Source organism: Leuciscus leuciscus (assembly GCF_965113295.1).
Source record: "Leuciscus leuciscus genome assembly, chromosome: 4".
NCBI classification, from domain to species: Eukaryota; Metazoa; Chordata; class Actinopteri; order Cypriniformes; family Leuciscidae; genus Leuciscus; species Leuciscus leuciscus.
The window spans coordinates 45619964-45629304 of NC_138728.1; the positions used below are offsets into that span (position 1 = coordinate 45619964).

Below are 9341 nucleotides of genomic sequence, written 5' to 3' on the forward strand. Positions count from 1 at the left end.
AAGAGCTGTCTTCAACCAACTAACATCCTTCTTGTCTCTAAACAACCAGCTGGATGTCAACCAATCTGGCTTCAAGAAAGGACATTCAACTGAGACTGCATTACTGTCAGTCACAGAAGCCCTACGGATCGCAAAAGCTGCTTCCAAATCTTCAGTCCTCATTCTCCTGGATCTGTCTGCTGCCTTCGACACGGTGAATCATCAGATCCTTATGTCCACCCTCTCATCACTGGGCATCACAGGAACTTCACTCCACTGGTTTGAGTCCTATCTCACAGGTAGGTCCTTCAAGGTCGCATGGAGAGGTGAGGTATCCAGAGCACATCAGCTGACCACAGGTGTTCCCCAGGGTTCAGTTCTTGGTCCCCTCCTCTTCTCCATCTACACCACATCACTGGGACACATCATACAGGCACACGGTTTTTCCTACCACTGCTATGCTGATGACACGCAGCTCTTCCTCTCCTTTCAACCAGATGATCCCACAGTAGCTGCACGGGTCTCAAGCTGTCTGGCGGACATCTCCACATGGATGAAGGAACATCACCTGCAGCTCAACCTGGCAAAGACTGAGCTTCTCGTCCTCCCTGCCAATCCATCTCTACAGCACGACTTCACCATCCAGCTAGAGTCATCATTAATCACCCCATCAAGATCGGTCAGAAATCTTGGAGTAACGTTTGATGACCAGCTGACCTTCACAGATCACATTTCAAAGACAGCTCGATCATGCAGGTTTGCACTGCACAACATCAGGAAGATCAGGCCTTTCCTAACTGAGCATGCAACACAACTTATCGTCCAGGCCCTGGTCATCTCTAGGCTTGACTACTGCAATGCTCTTCTGGCTGGACTTCCAGCATGTGCAACCAAACCCCTACAGATGATCCAGAATGCTGCAGCTTGTCTTGTCTTCAACGAGCCCAAGAGGGCCCACGTCACTCCTCTGTTCATCTCTCTGCACTGGCTACCTCTCGCTGCTCGCATCAAGTTCAAGGCACTGACGCTTGCTTACAGAACTATCACAGGCTCAGCTCCCTCCTACTTTCACTCACTCCTACGAGTCTACATCCCTACCAGACACCTACGATCGGTCAACGAGCGACGTCTCGTGGTTCCATCACAGAAAGCCACAAAATCACTTTCCAGAACATTCTCATTCACAGTTCCATGCTGGTGGAACGCTCTCCCCACCCTCATCCGGAATGCAGAATCCCTGACAACATTCAAAAGACAGCTGAAAACCAATCTCTTCCATGAGCACTTAACCTTATAGAAAAAATAAATAAAAAAGTTTCCTTTCCCTTTGAAACATCACTTATCAGGCTTATGCTACTCTGAATAATACCTGAACTTCGTATTTTGAGCACTTCTTGCGTTGTTGTTGCTTTTGCCTCTTTATGATGACTCGCTGAATTTAGTCCTAATTTGTAAGTCGCTTTGGATAAAGGCGTCTGCTAAATGACTAAATGTAAATGTAAAAGGCCACTCTAAAATGTGCAGTTTTATCACACAGCACAATGCCACAGATGTTGCAAGTTTTGAGAAAGCATGCAATTGGCATGCTGACTGCAGGAATGTCCACAAGAGCTGTTGCCCATGAATTGAATGTTCTCTACCATAAACCGTCTCCAAAGGCGTTTCAGAGAATTTGGCAGTACATCCAACCGGAGACCACGTGTAACCACACCAGCCCAGGACCTCCACATCCAGTATCTTCACCTCCAAGATCGTCTGAGACCAGCCACCCGGACAGCGTCTGCAACAATCGGTTTGCATAACCAAAGAATTTCTTCACAAACTGCCAGAAACCGTCTCAGCTCATCTGCATGCTCGTCGTCCTCATTGGGTTCTCGACCTGACTGCAGTTCTTCATCGTAACCGACTTGAGTGGGCAAATAGCATCTGCCTTAAAATCCCTTACAAAAGAATAGATGAGATTTGTTACCACAAAAAAAGTTTGTGTCATTAGAACAACGAGTGTTTCTATTTCTCATTGTTAGAAGAGTTTTTTTTGTCACATCTGGAAAATTCACATATCTGGTCTTAAACTTGCTCACTACATTCTTCCTTTCAAGGCACCAGGAATACTTATTCCCTACAGATGCACATTACCAGCAAACTAATATCTATAATCAGTACTGTTGTATGCAGTCAAATGCCATGAACTATAATGTTAATGAGAATAATTTCTGTAGTGACATACACTGCTCATGAACAGCAGTTTGTTGTCCCAGGAATAATCAACCACATTAAAAACACATATGTAAGGATTTGATTTTGTCAGTGGTTCAAAATTGTGCATTTAGCTCAAGTTTCACCCTGTAATTTAGTACAACTGGAATTTCCAAAAGTCATTGTGAAAATCTACTCAGCTCTATATTTCTTAGCGCCCCGACGAAACTAACAAATTCACATAATTAACGAAATGCATGGTTGATATAAAAATTTGGATGACAAGCAATTTCCTACTACTTAATTCTGAAAAAACAGAGTTTCTAATTATTGGGCGAAAAACCTCTGCACGTAATAACCTAGAATACTGTCTAACACTTGATGGCTGCTCTGTTAAGTCTTCGTCGTCGGTTAGGAACCTGGGTGTGCTCTTTGATACCAATCTTTCACTTGGAAGCCACGTTTCTAGCATCTGTAAAACCGCATTCTTACATCTTAAAAATATGTCGAAATTACGACATATGCTTTCAATGAAAAATGCGGAACATTTAGTTCATGACCTGAAGGCTAGATTATTGTAATGCTTTACTGGGTTGTTGTCCTGCATGCTTAATAAAGTCCAGTTCGTCCAAAACGCAGAAACTAGAGTTTTTCCTAGAACCAGTAAATGTCACGGTTGTTAGATCCACTGTCTCTCTCTCGTCTTGTGTGTGTGTGTGTGTGTGTGTGTGTGTGTGTGTGTGTGTGTGTGTGTGTGGTGTTCATACTGAGTGTTTCGTGTGGGCGTTACTGCTGATTACCTGATTCCCTCATTCCATCAGCCAGCCTATTTAATGCCTTGTCTTTCGTCTTGTGTTTGTCAGATTGTTGTTGAAGCTTCCTGGTGTCACTGCCTGTTCCCTGTTCTCCTCGTGTGTTCCCGTTCTCTGGACTCTGATTTTCTTCGTTCACCATCTCACCACTCGGATACTTCCTACCCCGGAGATTGCCCATCTCAGTACCTGCGTCACCGTTCTGCTGCTGTCTGCTTTCTGCTCGCTGCGATCTGCTGTGCTACTGCCTGAGTCAACCATTGTTCTAATAAAGAGCCTTTTACTTGCAATTACTTCCGCCTTTACGTGACAGTAAATATGACCATATTAACCTGGTTCTGTCAACACTGCAATGGCTCCCTATTAAACATTGTATACATTTTTAAATATTGCTGATTACTTACAAGGTACTAAATGGTTTAGCTCCACAGTACTTGAGCGAGCTCTTGGTCAACATACGCTCCAGCGCGTTTTGCTGGATTTTCTTCACATAGCAGCAAAATAGACTTAAAATACTAATTTACGTCATATATGGTCATACAAACATAAGAAATATATAATATAAAAAAATAAACTGTTAAATGTCTTTTTTGTGTGTCCACTTACAAAACTAAACAGGGTGTGCTTTCTGCCTCTCCATCTCCGTTAACTTTTTTTTCTGGAGCACGTCTCTAAACTTAAAACTCAGCGAATACTAGTCACACATACATGTAGCAACAATGACAATGACATCCTGCCATATGTTCTGAATAAGTGAATCATGAGGTTATCAAACAGACCCCCTCCTCGAAATCAACAAACTGCACCACGCGGTGAGCTTCAAACAAATACAAATCACACATCGGCTCCAGCTAGTCTGCAACTTTTACGGCTCCTCCAACATTTTATAGCACCCTAGACAGAACGTTCTGCATTCCAAACCCCCTTCCTCTCTGCACCAAAGAGATAACGAAACTCTATATGACATTCAAGACTGAGAAGTCACCACACACACAAACGTCCTTTGTATGTAACTCAGATGTTCTGAATTAGCGAATCATGATTTGCTAATTCAACCTTTTTTGTCAGAGGAGAAGACAAGAGCTTCTGTTTTGACCGCCTTAGGGTCAATTCCCTAGTGCTGAAACCTCCCGCAGCACCGCGTGACTTTTACGCCACACACACACACACACACACACACACACACACACACACACACACACACACACACACACACACACAAAAAGACTTTCCTATCAGACACAGACTCTGAGATTAAAGTCCTACAAAGAACCCAAATCTAATAGCCATTACGAATGTTTTTGATATGTATTTTTATGTGTGTATAATTGGCCAGATAATGTCTGAGGTATCTATGCGACGTTATTATGTTAATCAAAATCACTATGCTAGTGATTATGAGGAAATTATGTAACCCTGTATTTCTGTCATGCAAAAACGTCATTCGAGGTGTCAATGTAATGGGAAAAACATGTCGGAGTCGAATCCTGACTGCAAAGTACAATAATATGCATTTATTCTAGGAAATACCATATTTTCTAGATATGAATGTTAAATTCGATCTCTCACATGTTTGAGTCAAAGTAGGCGTTTCTTCACAAAGAAACTTCTTTCCCGCTTCAGATCAGCAGATCCGATTTGCTGTTGTCCCAAAAAGAGGGCGTAAGCAGATGTCTTTTAAAAGTAGAGACCCTCTCCTCTGATCTCTCTCTCAACTCTCGCTCTCAACTCTGACCCACTTTCAACCTTCGAGCAGCGCTTCTCCTCTACGGAACCAGGGGAAAAGGCCTTGGCCTCCCTCTCTCTGGGACGCATACCTCCGCGCCATGTAGGAGCTGCCCTGCCACCCTTTGTAACTAAGTTCATACGCGCCTTTCCCCTCCACAAGGGAAATGATCTGACTTTTCTCGGTAACGTTACATTCAGTGAGCCTTTTAAGCTTCCCGCGACACCAGAAGACGCAGCACCCACAGGACACCGTCCGCGCTTCCTGCCTCTCAGCATCGAACCGAGAACAAACTTGCAAGTAGGCTGATCATTCTAAAAGCTGATTCCAGGTGTCTATTGAAATTAGGTTTCTGTCTGTAATAATTACCAGCTAATTTCTCTTTCTCTCCTTATTTTCTCTCTTTCATTTCATTCACTCTGATCACGTTATTTCTTATGTTCTTGTTTGTTTAAATGTTTGTTTGTTTTATTGTTTGCATGTTTACGTACGTTTATAGTTGTAGCTTATGTATAATAACTAGTCTTGACATTTATTAAAACCCATTCATACTTTGACTGTCTCTGTATTTGAAAATCCATCTTTATAAAGTCAATGAAAATGCAAAAGATCTAATTAAGCTACATGCTCGATATTATAGACTGCTTTGAGTAGTGTTAATTCATAAACCCAGAAAGTTTTATGTTCACGGCCAGAAGATAACATTTCTTGGAGTTTGTAAACGGGATACCCCTTCTTGACTGTGATAATCTTACATTTATTCGCTGGACGAATGACTGATGACTAGATCAGTTACAGAACAAGGTAATCTCGATAATTGATCAAGTAAATGTATATGCGATTTATTAATTATGACCATGAGTTATGATTATTAATAATTCCAAATTCCCTATATCCTTGAGCTAATTCGTATTGACCCAGAGTCATATATACAGTTTACGTTACATACATGAGCAATTTATCTTTATAAACATTTAATTCTCTGCTTTTAAATGATCTAATTCAGAACAAAAACAATGAATCTCTGTTTATGTAATCTGTATGAAAAGAGAGAGATGTCAGTTGTTCTCATGGCAACTCATCTGCTAATGTGAACACGTCTACGGAGAGCGTAGAAACGCTATTGAAACGCAAATGATCTGAGGCGATCCATGCAAACCTGTCAACGGCCACATCAACTCAAAACGCAACAAGTTTAGTCAGATTCATGCACTTTACGTCGTCTTGCAACGCTGTGAGGAATAATAATAATAATAGTGTAATAGTAATATAATCCTGGAAAATTTTACCTCAGAAGTGCTGGTTTCAGTTTCACTTTGAGGATCAACGGATCTAGCTGAGGATTGTGAACAAAATGTAAACAAAATCCTAATAGGTCAACATAAGCCTTCTCATTACATCATTAGTGACACATTTGGGAGAGGAAAAATATGAAATATCTAAAAATACAGTATGAGAATTAACTGCACAATTACTAGAAATGTCATTGTCTTCTCGGGTGTGAAGCACATCATTAATTCACACCCCCACACATATTGCCTTTCTAAACAAAAAGTGTCTTACAAAATTTAAATCAATATATTGTTTTATGTGAATGAGTAGGCAGGATTATTTTCACATCATCTAAGCAAAAACTGTAGGCGAAAACATTCATTAATCACAAGTCTTGTGGACACATGTTTAGTATGTATTTTGTGGCCTTATTTCAGAAACTTAAATTTTTTGTTTTTTCAATAACTATGCATATACATTATTCTCTCTTAAATATACAAACATGTACATACATGTTGCTCACATATTATGGTAGCCCTGTTTGTGCTAAATAGAGTGTAATTACACCTTTGCCGTTAATATGTTTATAAGCAACTGACAAAAGCACAAATGTCAGGACATGTCAAAACACGTTGGACCCCTAAGGGTTAACGTATTATGGTCCTTCACGTCTATTGCAATTTCAAAATTCCGGCCAGTTGATAATACCTAGAATAACAAAATCGACTGCTGGCGGTAGATCCTTTTCCTATTTAGCACCAAAACTCTGGAACAGTCTTCCTAGCATTTTTTGAGAAGCAGACACACTGTCAGTTTGAATCTAGACTAAAAACACATCTCTTTAACCTGGCATACACATAGAACATTATACATTTCTATTATTCAAATCAGTTAAATTATTATTATGCATAAAATAGGTCAGCTGGAACCAGGAACATTTCCTATAACACCTACTTGTTACATCATAAGAAGAATGGCATTAGTCTTTCTGTTTATTCCGAGGTTTACTGTAATCAGCCACATCCGGATCCAGATCAGATGGAGGACCTGCACCTAGGCACGACCACAACTTAATCTGAACTGATCCTCAACAAACTCGTCTCCATACCGGCGTGACTCCGACTTCCAACCAGATGGAACTGGATAAATATTCTGAATGTTCTGATCCAATCTGACTTCTGACCTGTAATGCTGCCTGAATCATAATCATACACTGTTCGCTCGTTGGCCAGAGGAGAACTGGCTCCCGACTGAGCCTGGGTTCTCCCAAGGTGTTTTTCTCCATTCTGTCACTGATGAAGTTTTGGTTCCTGCCACTGTTGCCTTGGCTTTTGGCTTGCTTAGTTGGAGACATTTAATATTCTACAATATTACTGATCTGCCTTACTTAAGATGGACGATGATGCCATTTTCTTCTAGAAAAAAATTAATTTGTTGTATTATTTTCATGTTATCACTGTGAAGCTGCCTTGAAACGATCTGTATTGTAAAAAGCACTATATAAATAAAGGTTACTTGACTTGATAGGAATGTAATGCAATGTAGCATAGTTTCAACATTCCACTGATGCATATGTTGACTGAAGTATTCTCTGTAAGGAATTAATATTATATAGCATGAGATATACATTCGAATTTAAACATGAACACGTTTCTGTACCTTGTGAGGGTAATGTAAGTTCCTTTGGACCGCATATAAATGCCCAACCTTTGTGTGCTGGAAATGAAGACCACCTCTCAGTGTCCAGTAAATTGTCTTTCTTTTCCGTCTTGACATATAATAATAAATAAGAGATCTCGTGGCAAAATAACTGGTGTTTGCTTCCTTGATTCGGGGAGAAAAGCTTACTTACAAGTCTAGACTAGTGCCAGTGCTGCCAACTCTCAGGCATTCAGTGCGAGACTCACACTATTGACACTGTTCTCACACTTACTCACGTTACACAACCATATTCTCATGCAGTGAAAAATCGTGAAGCAAAGACACTGATTCTGACAGACAAGACAGAGCAGATTACTATGATATGAGACAAAGTCTCAGCTTTCAAATTCTGTCTATTTTATTACAAACAGTTTTGGCGCACCATAATTCTCACACCAAGCTAAATTCAAAAGTTGGCAGCCCTGCTAGTGCTAAGCTAAAAATGGTTAGCATTTCCTTTTGTATGCAATTGTGTGCTTCATTAGCCAAAAAATAATTAAAACGTTACATTGACTGATAGCATTATTATTATTATTATTATTATTTTTAGATATCGTAATATATATTTTATCATTAATCATTTTGGCCACGACAATCATGTAGTGAAAAATCTGATATCAGGACAGTCCCAATCTAAATGAGAAATAAATGTTGTGAGATGAATGAGGCTATTTATGAAGAGAGATACAGACACAAATGAGGCTTCAGAATGCTGTGTTGTTTAAATCTGCAATGCAAATAATTGCTTTGAGTTTTGTTGAGTTCTGTATAAACAATGTATCAATGCTGTATATTAAGTCTAGATCAATGTTAATCCATACATAACAGTTCTAAATCTATATCTATAAGTATTTTATAAAGTAGTATTTACTAACCATGAATAATGACGATTGGTGTTCCTTGTTCCTCCACTGAACTTGAACCATCATGAGCAGGAGTTATTTTGAAACTCCTTTAAATTTGCATTTTCATAAAGGACTGTGGAGGGGGAGTTTTCTTCAGAACTTAAACCTGTTAAAACAGAACTTTTTCAGAAAACTAGTAGAACCAGTTTCAAAAGGAGTTGTGATATGTTGTGAGTGAGGCTTCTTTAGTGAAAACACCCTTTAAAGTGCAAACTTTTTTCGTTACACACCTGGACTTTTGGCTTCTAAGCCTTTTCCTGTATTTTATTTTAAAACTTCCTCTGTGGACTGATTTCAAAGCCCTCAGAGACTCTAGGTTGTAGCCGTGATCTTTCTGAAAGCAATCGCATTTTGCACATATAACAGTTGAAGCTGCATAACTATGATCATTATTAATATCCACTGTTACAGCAGTGTCAGCTTGACAGATGTCTATGGGCCTCATTCACCAATATCTTCCAAAGAATTTTCTTAACTTTGTACTTAATAAACTTCCTAAGAAAAGTCTACGTCGGATTCATGACATGTTCTTAAACAACAGAATTGTTCGCACCTGTGTTCTTAGGATTAGTGTTGTCACGATACCAAAATTTTGACTTCGATACGATACCAGACCAAAATACCTCGATACCGATACTGAATCGATACCACAGCAAAAAAACTAAAACGGTAAAAGTAATTGAAAAATATGACAGAACTTAATCATTGTTTTATAAATTAATTTAAAAAAGCTAAAAACTCACATGACCA

At 39.6% G+C, this 9341-nt stretch overlaps 1 protein-coding gene across 8 annotated transcripts in view; it reads right to left on the reverse strand.

Moving 5' to 3' along the window:
• Positions 1 to 8686, reverse strand: part of LOC309496037 (NACHT, LRR and PYD domains-containing protein 3-like) — a 37605-nt gene extending 28919 nt beyond the window's left edge. For 7 of the 8 annotated variants that reach the window (XM_082165962.1, XM_082165961.1, XM_082165960.1 and 4 more), the window contains exon 1: positions 8562 to 8686. The gene's annotated coding sequence lies outside the window, so the exon portion shown is untranslated. Of the gene's footprint in view, positions 1 to 7644; positions 8512 to 8561 lie in introns of those variants that run through there. The other variant, XM_082165957.1, reaches the window with a different exon arrangement.
• Between the last annotated feature and the right edge of the window lie 655 nt (positions 8687 to 9341).